Source organism: Anastrepha obliqua, chromosome 1, assembly GCF_027943255.1.
Source record: "Anastrepha obliqua isolate idAnaObli1 chromosome 1, idAnaObli1_1.0, whole genome shotgun sequence".
NCBI classification, from domain to species: Eukaryota; Metazoa; Arthropoda; class Insecta; order Diptera; family Tephritidae; genus Anastrepha; species Anastrepha obliqua.
In genome coordinates this window covers 114,265,979-114,280,117 of record NC_072892.1, presented here as the reverse complement: position 1 = coordinate 114,280,117, position 14,139 = coordinate 114,265,979, and the positions used below count along the sequence as shown (strand labels likewise).

At 32.9% G+C, this 14,139-nt stretch overlaps 1 protein-coding gene across 2 annotated transcripts in view; it reads left to right on the top strand.

Annotated features, from left to right (window-relative positions):
- The window catches only part of LOC129235712 (NADP-dependent malic enzyme), a 56,574-nt gene that overhangs the window by 757 nt on the left and 41,678 nt on the right, over positions 1-14,139 (top strand). The gene's annotated exons all lie outside the window — the stretch shown is intronic.

The following is a 14,139-nucleotide window of genomic DNA, read 5'->3' as shown; positions in this document are numbered from 1 at the left end:
AATGAAAATCTTCAATTTGCGCAATTTAGACACCCAGCTGTGAGCGCACATATTGGATATTATCATCTCCTATGGTTTGCATTAATGTGTTCATGAAATCAACCACTGCTTAACGCCCCTGCTCTAGTTAAAACCGCTTCCTTGTACTTCTAGATTTGTGCATACTCGTACATACATATGTACATATGTACAAATGTATGTATGCACCTTAGTTACTGCATCTAACTCCTGCGGCTGGTTTGTTGGCGCCTCTGTGTCTCGTCACTGCACTCAATATTAACTTGAACTATTTGCTACACTTTCATATGCCAAATCTCCACCACATCACCCCTTTGACACCTGTTATACCCATCAGTTTTATCTTTATAATATCCAATGGTCACGAAATATTTTGTTAGGGGAAATATCTAAACTGAAACGAAAAAATCCCAAATATTACATAATCTGCAATAATATTTCGCTGCTTTTCATAAGCAGGTAACATAATATAATCAACGAATTATTTTCTTGGCACTGAAGAGTTAAAAGAACGAGCAAAAATGTCTGCGTTAAGCGAACGCGCCTATTTACACCCATGCATACTTAAGAACATGCATAGTATTTGTGTCTATATGTATGTATGTACATAGAAGTGGAAGCGGCAGTATGAAAAATCAATAAATACACATTCGCACATATGTATTTGCGCTTGGGAGTGCTCTTGATATGAATATGAACCGAAATATTTGACAGTGAGTAAAAGAAGTGAATAAAAAGATATACATACGTACATATGTATGTAGGTATGTACATACATATGGAGTAGCACACTCGTAATAACGGGTAATAATAAGGTAGATATAAAATTGCGTATATGTTTTTTTGTGTGTTTATAAAATCGCGTATAAAAGAATGCAAAAGTGTATTAAAATTTTATTTGTCTAAACAAATTTAAATTCTTTTATGAATTTATTTATTTCTTATTTAAATGAGTTTCTAAAACATCCGAACTTTTATATGTACATAAGTCTCTTTTGACCTGGCTGCCGTAGCCAATAATATTTGCGCGTGCCTTCTATTGAGTTCGTCATACATAGGTTCCACGCTTACTGTTGGCATGAAGCAGTAAATGATGAGACAAGTTTTCTAATAACAGATTTGTTCATCTAAAAATTATCCAGTAACTTGCCAATAACCGAGAACTCTCTCTGAAAGAGAAAAATTTCAAAAAAGTATATGACGCAGACCAGTAACAATTTGCAAGTTTTACGAACAGCTGTTTGAGTTGTTGGCGCGAAAAATCACAAAAAGTAAAAATACTTTCAGTTGAGCTGCCTCGTATTAAATAAAAAACAATAAAAATAGTAAATAAAGAGCAAAATAACGAGCTTAGCATCTCATAATTTATTTTGTCCACAATAATTTGTTCATTTCATCATCGCTGTCAGATGAAAAACGTTCCATTAGCAATTGTAATGTTGTGGCAATCGCAGCTTTCTTCTTATTTTCCTTGCTTCCATTTATGCATGCATGTACGAGTACACATATAGAGAATTCTCTGCATTTTTTGTTTTTTTATTCATTACAAGGAAATGAGTGGACACTTTCTTGTATTTTATGTTAAGAAATGAAGTAAAACAAAATATTTTTTTTATTTAAATAATATAAAAATAAAAAAAACAAAATAAATAAAATATCTTCATGCTATGTTCTTCCATCTTCGCAAAATATTTTGATATATAAAACAGTTTACAAAAAAATCGTATCTGTATCAAATAACCTATGAGTGACTGTAGTGAGTGTAAGCATAAAATATAAATGATACCTTCAACGGTTACTGGAGGCTGTGGTTCAGAAATGTTTTTTTTATTCCTTGATAAATTATACTTGTAGATGACATTCTCAATTAAAAAAAAAGAGGTTGTCTGTAAAGTCGGTTTACGGACGATAGTTTAACGTGATAACGTCATAAGAAAATACTGATTGAATGGTTGCATTTTTTAAAAGAAAATTTTAATTTTATTTGTTTGATAGATATTTTGTATGGATATAGAGAATGAGTTAACATTAACATAACATAACATACTTTAACATAACATAACATAACATAATATAACATAACATAACATAACATAACATAACATAACATAACATAATATAACATAACATAACATAACATAACATAACATAACATAACATAACATAACATAACATAACATAACATAACATAACATAACATAACATAACATAACATAACATAACATAACATAACATAACATAACATAACATAACATAACATAACATAACATAACATAACATAACATAACATAACATAACATAACATAACATAACATAACATAACATAACATAACATAACATAGCATAACATAACATAACATAACATAACATAACATAACATAACATGACATGACATGACATGGCATAACATAACATAACATAACATAACATAACATAGCATAACATAACATAACATAACATAACATAACATAACATAACATAACATAACATAACATAATATAGCATAACATAACATAACATAACATAACATAACATAACATAACATAACATATAACATAACATGCTGTTCAAGGTAACGACGCATGAGCAAGATAACGACGCATTTTTTGGTGCGTGCAGCCGGCTACATAGAATTATAAGACGTTATCACGCAAAAAATAATAATAACATTAAAACAACAGGTATTATTAACAAACTTGGTTTTATTTTAAATTCTTCAAGTAAATCAAATTAATAAAAATCAATAAGAAGGCATATGCAAATACAAATACGTGAATTTATATATGTACATATGCGCATATACATACACATATACGCTCACTTAAGTAGGAGAGAGCAAGATGTCGAACGTTGCCGTTCGTTTGCTTTGTTTGCTTTGTCGTTCGTTCCGCGCTTTCGCTTGCAGTTCATTCAAGGTAACGGCAATGAGCAAGGTAACACTAATGAGCAAGGTAACGACACATTTTTTCGTGCGTGCAGCCTGTTAAATCGAATTATAAGACGTTATCACGTCAATAAAACACTATTTAGGAAAACCATTGTTCCGCTATCAGGTGAACAAAGGGCCGAAATAAGTGTTCTTCAACGATTTCTGTCAGCCGCTATGTGTCTTATTTGGTTTCAGGTGACGGTGGAAGGACTCTCGTGTGCGATTGTGCGCATCCATGTTTGACGTGGACGAACTTTCCGTTGACTTCCTTACTTTTTCCATTGAAAAGCCATTTTTTGCAACATTATCGTCTTCTCTACGGGGAGTATGTCCAATCAAATTCTATTTTCGTATTTTTATTTCAAAATTAATTGGGCAGCTTTTATGTTAATTTTGTTCAGAAGTACATACTATACTTCCAAATCATTGGCCGATTCCTAGTTAATATATAATATGATTTCAAATAAACTTTATAAATTTTATCTAAAACTTATTTACTTACATTCTCTATTTAAATCATTTTTGCTTAAACATAGAACTTTAACTTAATTCGCAAATTTTGATTCACGTTTGATTTGTGCTTTACGTTGCGATCAGCTGTTTTTCTCACTTACAAATTCTTGCAAGTAAAACTGTATCCAGTAAAAACTTGCAACTTCCCCTCAGTGTGAAATGCCATTTTGCTCTCTCCCTTTCCCGTACTTTGCAAGTTTTTTAGTTATATAAACACCAAAACTTACTAATCGGTAACAATTTTTAGAAATTATTTACTTCATGAACAGACCTAACGTTCACAAGGGGCATTTCGAGACATGAAAAATAATATCAAAACGCACTCCACATACGTACATGCATACATACTTGTCCTAGCCCCTATTAATCTGTACACCTACGATTTCTTCCCATACCCACCCCGTTGGAATTCAAACTTTGTACAAAATTTTTCAAAATTTCATCAAAACTTTAAACTTTTAAAATTTTTTAGAATTTTCTGGGTATGCAGTTCCATAACTCATTGAAATTTCAAGTGACAAATGACCGATTTTAAAAATGTTTGTCTTCACTGAGGTGTCATGCCTTTGCTTCCTTATTGAATTGTTTTATATGGAAGAAAAACCCTAGCACCGTCAGCATTTCATATAACAATTTTTCATAACTTTTAGACATAGTTCGGGCTGTATTTAATTAATAATGCGTATGATTTCGTTCTTCAGTCTCGGGCTTATCGGCACAGATAATTTTTTCCACGTAGGACCTAAGAAAGAACTCCAATTGTCTCAAACAGCAAGATTTTGGCGGTCATTTGACTGCGTTGCTTCGTGAGCTAAAGCGTTCTGGGATCTTTGTTCGCAATAGGGCCGCTGCTTAATGCGTTGTGTGACGGCAAGTGGCACCGTCTTGTTGAAACCACATATTTTCCAAGTCCATGGCATCTAATTTAGGCCATACAAAGTTTGTTATTATGTCACGACATTATTTTCGAAGACACAATCCAAAAACCGCGCCAAACCGTGACCTCTTGTGGGTACGTAGTTTTTCTTCAATGAAATGTGGATTTTCAGTACCCCAAATGAGACAGTTTTGCGTATATTAACATATCCGTTTAGATGAAAATGTGTCTCATCGCTCATGGTGCAAAATCACCATTTTCATGAAATATTTGGATCATTTATGCGCATTGATCAACTCGGTGCCGTTTGCCGTTGGCCAAAACCTGTACAACCAAAACTAAAAAAAAAATTTTTAATGAAATTAACAAATTACAAATACCTTGAATCACCCTCTACTAATTAAGAATTAAGTCATATGTACATATATACTAATAAAATTATATATATTTACGTGGAGTCCCTACTTCTATAGTACTCGTAATAATTTTTAAAATCTACAATACAAACCCAACACTTAGATAGGACATTTACCATTCAAAAACCAATTGGAATCTAAACTGAATTGGAAATGGTGAATTTTGTTGCTGAGGTTCGTTAGCAGAACGGGCCGCACACTGTAACTGCTTGTCTTTATACAATATAATATGTTATTATTCCTTAAAAAGCCGATAGCCCTGACAGCTAGTGCTTAATTAATTATAATTTTAATTGTGCGATATGTCACGCCTCGCACTTCTCCCACATTGTGTATCGACCGAAGCGCACAAACATGCACAAGGCTTCATATTAGCTTTTTCAAGGCGAGGGTGAGTTTTCTATAGCAGCTGATTTGTTTTTTTCCTTGCGATTTACTGGATTGAATGTCAAAGCGCTCTGCTTTTTTGCCTTATTTGTTTTGTTTACATTCTCATTGCAATTGTTTTGTTTGCATTCCAAATTGCAATAACAAAATACATGTAAATGTTGTTTTTTCGCTAGCGAAGTCACCTTCTATGAATTCGTCTTGAGCTGTCTCATACACAGAGTACAGTGAATGTTGTCCAATGTTCTTCTGTGTCTATGAATGATGAATCGTTTAATTATTTCATTACAACCAAACATTTGCATGCCTAGAGCAATTTCTCCCAACGTTGCCTGAGAGCAATTTCTTACTAATATAGTAGCGTTATTTTAAGGGGCTTCCTTTTCTCGCAATAATGCCGCATTTATTCCACTCTGCGCCATAGCTGACAATTTTTCGTTTTCTTTTCTCAGCATATTCGTGGGGTAGCATTTTCCTTTCTCAAACTGTTGTACCCGCACCAGGAATGTGCAGAATGTGTGTCATTTTCTACCCTCTAAAAAGGGGTACACAAGTTCGTCAAAGTAGTTGTGCGGAAACTTTAATTGGAAGTAAATCGTTTTATTTTATTTTATTAAATATACAATTTGTGGATGTGTTGCATTTTTCTTGTTCTATTTCCATATTGAATTCCTTACTCAAATTCGGGAGCGAGAATACACATTAGAATTCCTTTGGCACCGAAGAACGATCGGTTGGATTATTTTCAAAATGGATTATTTTATTTTCTTATATTAGATTGCGATTGAGTTTGAATTGAGAACGTACAGTTTGTCTCATAAATCTTTTCATATGAAAATATTTGAGAAGGAAAAATTTTTGAAGTGCATTTCGAAAGTAACATACGTATTTATTTATTTATTTTTATAACAAAACAAACTAATTCTATTTTTTCGCCAAAAATTAACTATTTATTTAAAGTGATTTAGAAAAAAAGCCATTAAAAAATAGATGCTATATTCGGCACTGTCTCAAAATACTTTTCACATTTTACATGCCAATTTTTATGTTATTATTTGTTGTGACCGTCTGCAGTAACTATTACCGATTGTAACCTCCTGGGCATTGATGAAATTAATTTTATTAGGCCAATTCCTGTGGAATTTTTTCCCATTCCTCTTTGATGCACTGTATCATGTTGTTTTGTTTGTAGGACTCCTTTTTGCCACTTTCTTTTTCAAATGCGACCATAAATTTTCAATTGGGTTGATATCTGGACTTTGGGCAGGAGTATCTAGCACTTTTGAAGAATTATGTAGCAACGAAGACTTGTGCTACATATGTATATGTAAGTAAGAGTGGGTCGAAATTTTTGCACACTTCGTTTGAAATTGTTACGTAAAATATTTAAATAGATTTCTTTTGTCTTGTTGTCTTTAAAAATTTTAATTTCACCAACACTTTTGCTACAAATACAACCCCATTCCCACTTACACATACACTTAGCTCTCCGAATTTCACTGTGGGATTAGTGTTCTTGTTTTTTTGGCTGTGAGCGGTTTTCTTTAAACTCTGATGAAGCCATCGAGGTTATATGTATAGCATTAGTCTTATCTCAGCACAAAAAAAAATATATAACTTCTGCTCGAATATGAACGAGACGTTATCAATAAAACGGTCCGCGGATGACATATGGCAAAAATAAATTTTTTGTTTTTTGGTAGGACTGTTATAAGCTTACATGGCAAATTTCAGCGTGATATGTCACATAGTTTGTTTTCTGTGCTACTGTAAACAAGTCAAGCTCGAGTGTGTTCTTCGAATTTAACGATGGAAATTCAAAGAATTTGTTTGAAATTTTGTTATTCCAACAAAATTTCGGCTTCAGACGCCTTAAAAATATTGCAGACAACCTATGGGGACTCTGCTCTATCGCGTGCACGTGTTTTCCAGTGGTACAAATCGTTCAAAGAGGGCCGTACATCGGTTGAAAACTTGCCTCATGAACGTCGTCCAGCAACATCAGCAAACGACAAAAACATCGGAAAAGTAAAGGAAATTGTGCTTGAAAATCGCACAAATCGTAAAATCGGTTAACGCTGAATATTATTTAGACGTTTTAAAGCGTTTGCGCGAGAACATTCGTCTTAAAAGGAAGGAATTGTGGGACAACAAGTCATGGTTCTTGCCTCACGATAATGCACCAGCTCACACATCACGTCTTGTTCGCGATTATTTGAACAAAAATAATGTTAATATCGTTCCGCAAGCACCGTATTCGCCTGATATGGCTCCATGTGACTTTTTCCTGTTTTCCTAGCTCAAGTTGCCGCTCCGTGGAAAACATTTTGAGACAATTGAAGTCATAAAAGAGAATTCGAAGAACACACTCGAGCTTGACTTGTTTACCGTAGCACAGAAAACAAACTATGTGACATATCACGCTGAAATTTGCCATGTTAGCTTATAACAGTCCTACCAAAAAAAAATTTGTTTTTACCATATGTCATCCGCGGACCGTTTTATTGATAACGTCTCGTTCATATTTGAGCAGAAGCTACATATTATCCTAATATTCCACTGAGTGCGAAATGAGAGTTTGAGCAAAAGAGTAGAGCAAAAGTAAAAAGGCTTTTTTCTTGAATTTCTCGATGAAAATTTGAGTTTTAAGAGGACTCTTCAGCCTGTTTCGCGGCCCACTATCATTCCCTGGTGGTCTTCCAAATCTGCGGCTAGGATTCTAAGGCTTTCTGAGTGATTTATGATGTTGCGCACTGTCCTTGCATTAATAGAGAACATTTCAGCCATTTTTTTGCTGATTTACTTTTATGGTAATTGTGAAAATAATAATGAGACAAACTGTATATCTTTTTCCGACCCTCAACTGCGTGTGCAATGAAAATTTAAGCATTTTCATGTATTTTTTCAGTATCATAATTTCAACCTTTTTTAAAAGTTTTTCTTCCATTGATCTCAAACATAGCTTACAGTTTTAAGTATTACAAAATTAGTTTTTGAAGTGAAACTTCTTTTGTCTCGAAGGATGAAACGCTGTGAGGAGTAAAACCATAGCGTTTCATCGATATGTGACGCTACGCCAGCGCCATCTGTTAAAAGCGTGGCGTGGATGAAACGCTGTGAGGAGTAAAACTACGCTAAACTACGTAAAACTCACGCTATGCCAGCGCCATCTGTTAAAAGACTGGCGTGGCGTGTCGTCGTGAATGTAATGCGGTCGTTTATTATTGCATTCTTATCGAATGTAATTTGTAAATATGACATTTGATTGACGGCCGCCGTAGCCGAGTGGGTTGGTGCGTGATCACCATTCGGAATTCACAGAGAGGTCGTTGGTTCGAATCTCGGTGAAAGCAAAATTAATGAAAACATTTTTCTAATAGCGGTCGCCCCTCGGCAGGCAATGGCAAACCTCCGAGTGTATTTCTGCCATGAAAAAAATCTGCTCATAAACATATCATAAAACAAAATGAAATAAATGCATAAAAAAAAAAAAAAAAAAATTTTCTTGTGATTCGAACCAAGGATTTCGGATCGGAAGCCCACATTGCTAGCCGCTGGGCTATCGCGCTGTGCTGTCGCCGCAAAATAATGTATCATAAATCTGTTTACCATACCAAAGACCATACACTTTGCGAACGCATTTCGGTGGAAACAGTTGACAGTTATCCCAAACACAATATTATATTAGTAACGCGAGACGCGTCATAGAGTGTGTGTGTAGTTTTGAGCAAATCTTACAAACATATTTTGTTTTGTTGATTGATTTCTGTTAAATATGGCATCAAATCAACAAAAACGGAAACCGAAAACAGGTGCTGAACGGCAACGTGAGTATTTGGAGCGTAAAAAATTAAGAGCTACTGTTGAACACCGTGACAGTGAATCCTCCGGTTGTACGATAAGTGATAATTTGTAGTACCAACAACAAGATGCGGAACTACCATTGATGCAGTATTTCATCGATACCTTGATAGATTAGAATGTAGATCATTTTTTACGTATTTCAGTTACCATAAAGCCCTTGTTTCATTTTTGGAAAACGAATCCAATAATGATAATGACAATGCCGAGAACCAAATGTAATTGAGTACAATAAATTCATTTCTTTTTATATTAAAATAAATAAATAATTCTGTTTAATAAAATTCCATTCCATGCTTTCCATGACTTCTGCATGCATTATATTGAAATAATAGTTAAATTATTGATTTGTTGATAAAAGAAGTTTCACTTCAATCGTGCGGGTTCCGTGAACTACCACACACTTTCTTTTTTTTAATTATCAATACAAATTAAATATTCTCCTTTATGATATAAAAAACCTTCTAAATTCGGATCGTTCCGTGCAATAAAATCATTTATTAATTTCAATTCACCTACAAAATTGTTGCTAAACTTAAAATGTTAGCTTGAAAATTATAGTTATACATTTTTGGAAATGTGAAAAATTGTTTTCTTATAGTCATACCAACATATATACATACATACTTGTATAAAATACATACGAACATATTATGCATCTACATTCTATATTTCGAGCATTTCTCTAAATTCAAACAAATTTACAATACCCAAATGACTTTCATCTGTTTATGCATGGACATATGTATGTATGTACATGTGTGTGAATGTAGGTATGTGCACCCAAGGCCAGTCAATGGCAGTGGTAAGAGCCATTCATTAGGCGAGAACTCGACTAATGCGTACGCAGCCGTCAAATCAAAATCATTCATCCCACTTGCATTGCAACTCTCGTGCCATGTATCACTCTGTGCGACTATCCTGCGATTAACCCAACAACAAAACTCTCGAATGATTAGCATGCATGTTTGCATAGGGAGAAATTTGGATTTCTGAAATAAATTCGCATGTATAAGTACACACACGCGTATGTATAATTTTGGCGTATTCTCAAAATATGTATACATATACATACATACGTACATATGTCATTTGTTGGTAGAATGGGTTGTATACATGTATATACATACATTCATATGCCGCATTGCCAATTCTTCAAATGCAAAACAAAAAAAAGTTGGCCATAAACTATATATACATATATATATGTGTAGTATGTATGTGTGTACAATCACACATACGTACATTTGACTGCGTCGTATTGAGGGCAACATCTCTTCGCTTGTGGGTGATGAGACTGAGATGCTCGGGAAGATTCCGTAATTCGCTATTTTACGAAATGAAAGAGAAATTTCCGATGATTGTAAAAAAGCAAAAAGTGGGCGTTTCTAAGAAAGTAAATTTTCGAAAAAAAAACGAAATATATATGTATGTATGTATGTAGGTACGTTTTTAGCCGCCAAAAACGATTAATATCTGTATGTGTGCATATATATATATGCATGTACTTATGTACTGTAGTATTTTATATACATATGTATGTATATTTGTATGCACACCCTCTGTTTTATATACAGCCATATGTTTGAAGAAAATAGCAGAAAAGTAAGGTGCAATAAAAAGTAGACAAATTCTGTACAGAATAAAAGTGAAAGAATTCTGTTTCGAAATGTACTCGAAATTATAATATTTACAATGCACTGAAAATAACAAAAATATTGTTTCTGGTTGGAAAATCTGTATTCATAAATATACAGTAAGAACTCGGTAAACCCAACTAATAGAAACTGAGGCAATTGCATTTATTCAGCGTTAACGTTAACGAAACAGAAAGCTTAATTGTTTTAACAAAGAGATCTCGTTTTTAAACATACATATGTATGTATGTAGATATTTAAAAAACGTTTTTCTATTTTGCTGGATGTTTTGCTCACAAAGGGTGCTTATTCCACCGGTCTCATGCAGCTTCTTCAGAATTAAAATGCAAAAATTGCAAAGCTATCGTCAATTGTGTTACTAAAGTTACAGAATTGCATATACATACATATGTTTTTGTTGTTGCTGTTCTTGTTTTAGCATACATATTTAACCCTATCAAGGCAAGTGGCCCATTAAATTTTATAATCGAAATGCATACATATGTATGTGTATATCAACGCGGGCATGTTTTTCTTACGCTCCAATATAACATCATATATCTGTTCTTAAAGAAATAATAGAAATACAACAACCAGCGAAATAGACACCTTAACCAAAATATTGCCGATTGCAATATAGTTTATGTCAACAAAAATAATCGAAATTATCTAATGACGATTTTGTTTCTCCCTAAAAAAGTTTGTCTATTTCTACTTTTTTCGAGTTCGATTCTAATCCGGCGATAAAATTTTGTATTACATTCTCAAAATGTCACACTCAGCGAAGGTTTTTCCAGGGAAGTTGGTTGAAGAGCTGGTTAATATGATGCGGCCTATGCGATGCATCACGGATTGCCTTTGTCGAGTTTATACTGTACTTAGTATTAGTAGCTATTTTTAAGAGTTGTATTGCCTAACTATTTAGAAATAGTATAATACTTTTTTTAAATTACTTTAATTAGGACATTCAAAATGCTCATTGCAAATGTAGTTTTTAATTCTCTATTATTTTACAACAATACAAAATACATTGCAATACACTTCACGTTAATTTCTATTTGTTCGAGTCCTTTAGAAAAATTACTAAAACATTTCGTCTTGCGTCAAATCGTTACGTTTCCGAGTTACGATGTTTGTTTCTTCGAGATTTTGTTTGAGAAATAATTGTTTCAAATTTCGAAAAAACTTATTTATGTTTTTTGCAAAATTTCCGTGATGTGAAATGTAAGTGCCGAAAAATATTTGATAAAATGTAACTCTATAGTAAACTTGAATGCCTTGTGTTCTAACGTTGCTCCGGTATCTTTGGCGACCACATCAACGCGGCACTCACAGAACAATTTTAGGAACTGAGTGATTTCATGTTAAGTGAATCAAATATTTTGAAAATTGTGGTAAATTTCTCTGAAAATTGGTAGTAGGCTTAAGTAAATATCGAGTAAACGAAAAAGTTATGTAGAAAATGTTTGCGTAGAGTTTTTTTAAGTTAAATATATTCATTTCTTTTTAACATTTAACAATTTTTAGTTTTTTAAAATAGAATATGCTTTAAACAATTGCATTTTGGATTTGTTTTTGCTAAACAAATTTTTGGGAAATAATTTTTTTGTAGTAATGAAACAAGGCGAATTCATTAAAGGTGGTGACACTAGGGCAGCAAAAACATTTTGTACATTAAAATGTCACGTCGAAGTAAAAAACAAAGAAGTGATTTATTTATTTATATTTGTGAAGGCATAGAAAATAGAAAGAAAGATTGAAGTTATTTGGCTTGTTGAAATTATTTTAAAATTTAAAAGGTAAAATTTTTTTAAAAGTGTGTTTTTTCTAAACAAAATTATAAAAAATTTAAATAAACCGAAGATATTTAACAAAAAAAAATTGTTTAATATATGTATCCCATATATTCAAACAAATAAAAATAAAAATTTCAAAAATGCTAAAAAGAACCGTGGATATTTCATTTTAAAAAATTTTACCAAAATATTCAACATTGAATACATAAATCTCAAAATTATTAATTAATTGTTAAATTATTAAACAATAGTTTTACAAAAACTGTTCAGTTTTCTCTCATTATGCTCAAGCCTGTAAATAAAAATTTTTTAGAAAAATGTTCGACTATATCTAAAATACTTGGATCACTGGCGTGGGATCGCTCAAATCTGTTATAGTTAATATACATTCCATATGTACATATGTAGAAATATTAATCCATATCCTGGCCATTATGCAAGCACAATCGATTACGTTGTTCCAACTTTCAAAAGTGTAACTACATTTCCAGAAAAACCTAAAACAAAGCTTGAGCTTATATCTTAATTATAAACTTGTAATTAAATGTTTGTGATTTCAGTCTGCACAGTTGATATTTGCAAATTGATATATCGTTTTTGTTGTTGTAAAAATATTAAATATTTCCAATAAATTTTGGAAAGTTCTGCGGAAGTGATGGGCCTTGGCTTGGTTCATAACTGGATCGTTCCAGTAACGTAAAACCGATTGGCGTATGCATTTATCGCATGATGTCCATATTTACCGATGCGTAGATATTTTTCTTGTTGCTGTTGTAACGGCATAAAATATTCCATAAATCCGGGTCGTTAAATTATACGCTATTAATATTAATTTTTGTGCAAAGTATCAAAATTCTTCACAGATGAAATTCCATTCGAATGTTGGTAGCATTTTCTTTCTTTACCTAAAATATTTTATAGAATATTAACAGCTTGTTTGATTAGCAGCCATAGCCATATCAGCCATGCTGCCATATAGAATACATTGTCACAATTATTTTCTGCATACTGTAGCAAGCTATCCAGAATCGATCTGGATATACTCCAGCCTGTGAAGGTACCTCGCACGACACTAACCACCTACTCACGTGCGCCCTTAAACACCCACTAACACTTATTTCACACCCACCCCGTCGAAACCGCACGCTTCCTGAGCTAATCGTTAGATGGCATTGACGGTGACGAGCGGTAACTTCACCGCGCCTAGCGTATAGATTCGCATGTAGGTAACTCGAAAATACTTCAAAAGGGTTTTAATCTTTGCAGCGAAACTAGAAATGCAATAGAAAAAAGAAAGCAATTCTCATGAACTGACAGCCTAGATGATGCCACCGGTTGGTCGGCTTAATGACAACCCATTAAAAATGTGGGCAATTTCCGAAATCATGTCACATAACACGTTTAATTGCTACCGAAAATGTATATAATACTACCTATACATACATATACTATACAAATACATACATACAAGAAGTATAGATATGTGAACAATTTCAAAAGGAAAATTTTCATTTGTTCATGCACAAAGTGTCATAAATTCTTATTAAGCTTTCAAACTTTGAATAAACATTGTGATGTACTCTTTGTTTTGTTTTTATTTCTTTTGTTTTATTGATTGTTTTCATTTTTATACTTTTTTGCGTGCGTTGAAATCCGATAAAATATGTATATCGATTAGTGTAAACAATATATAAAAGTAATTATT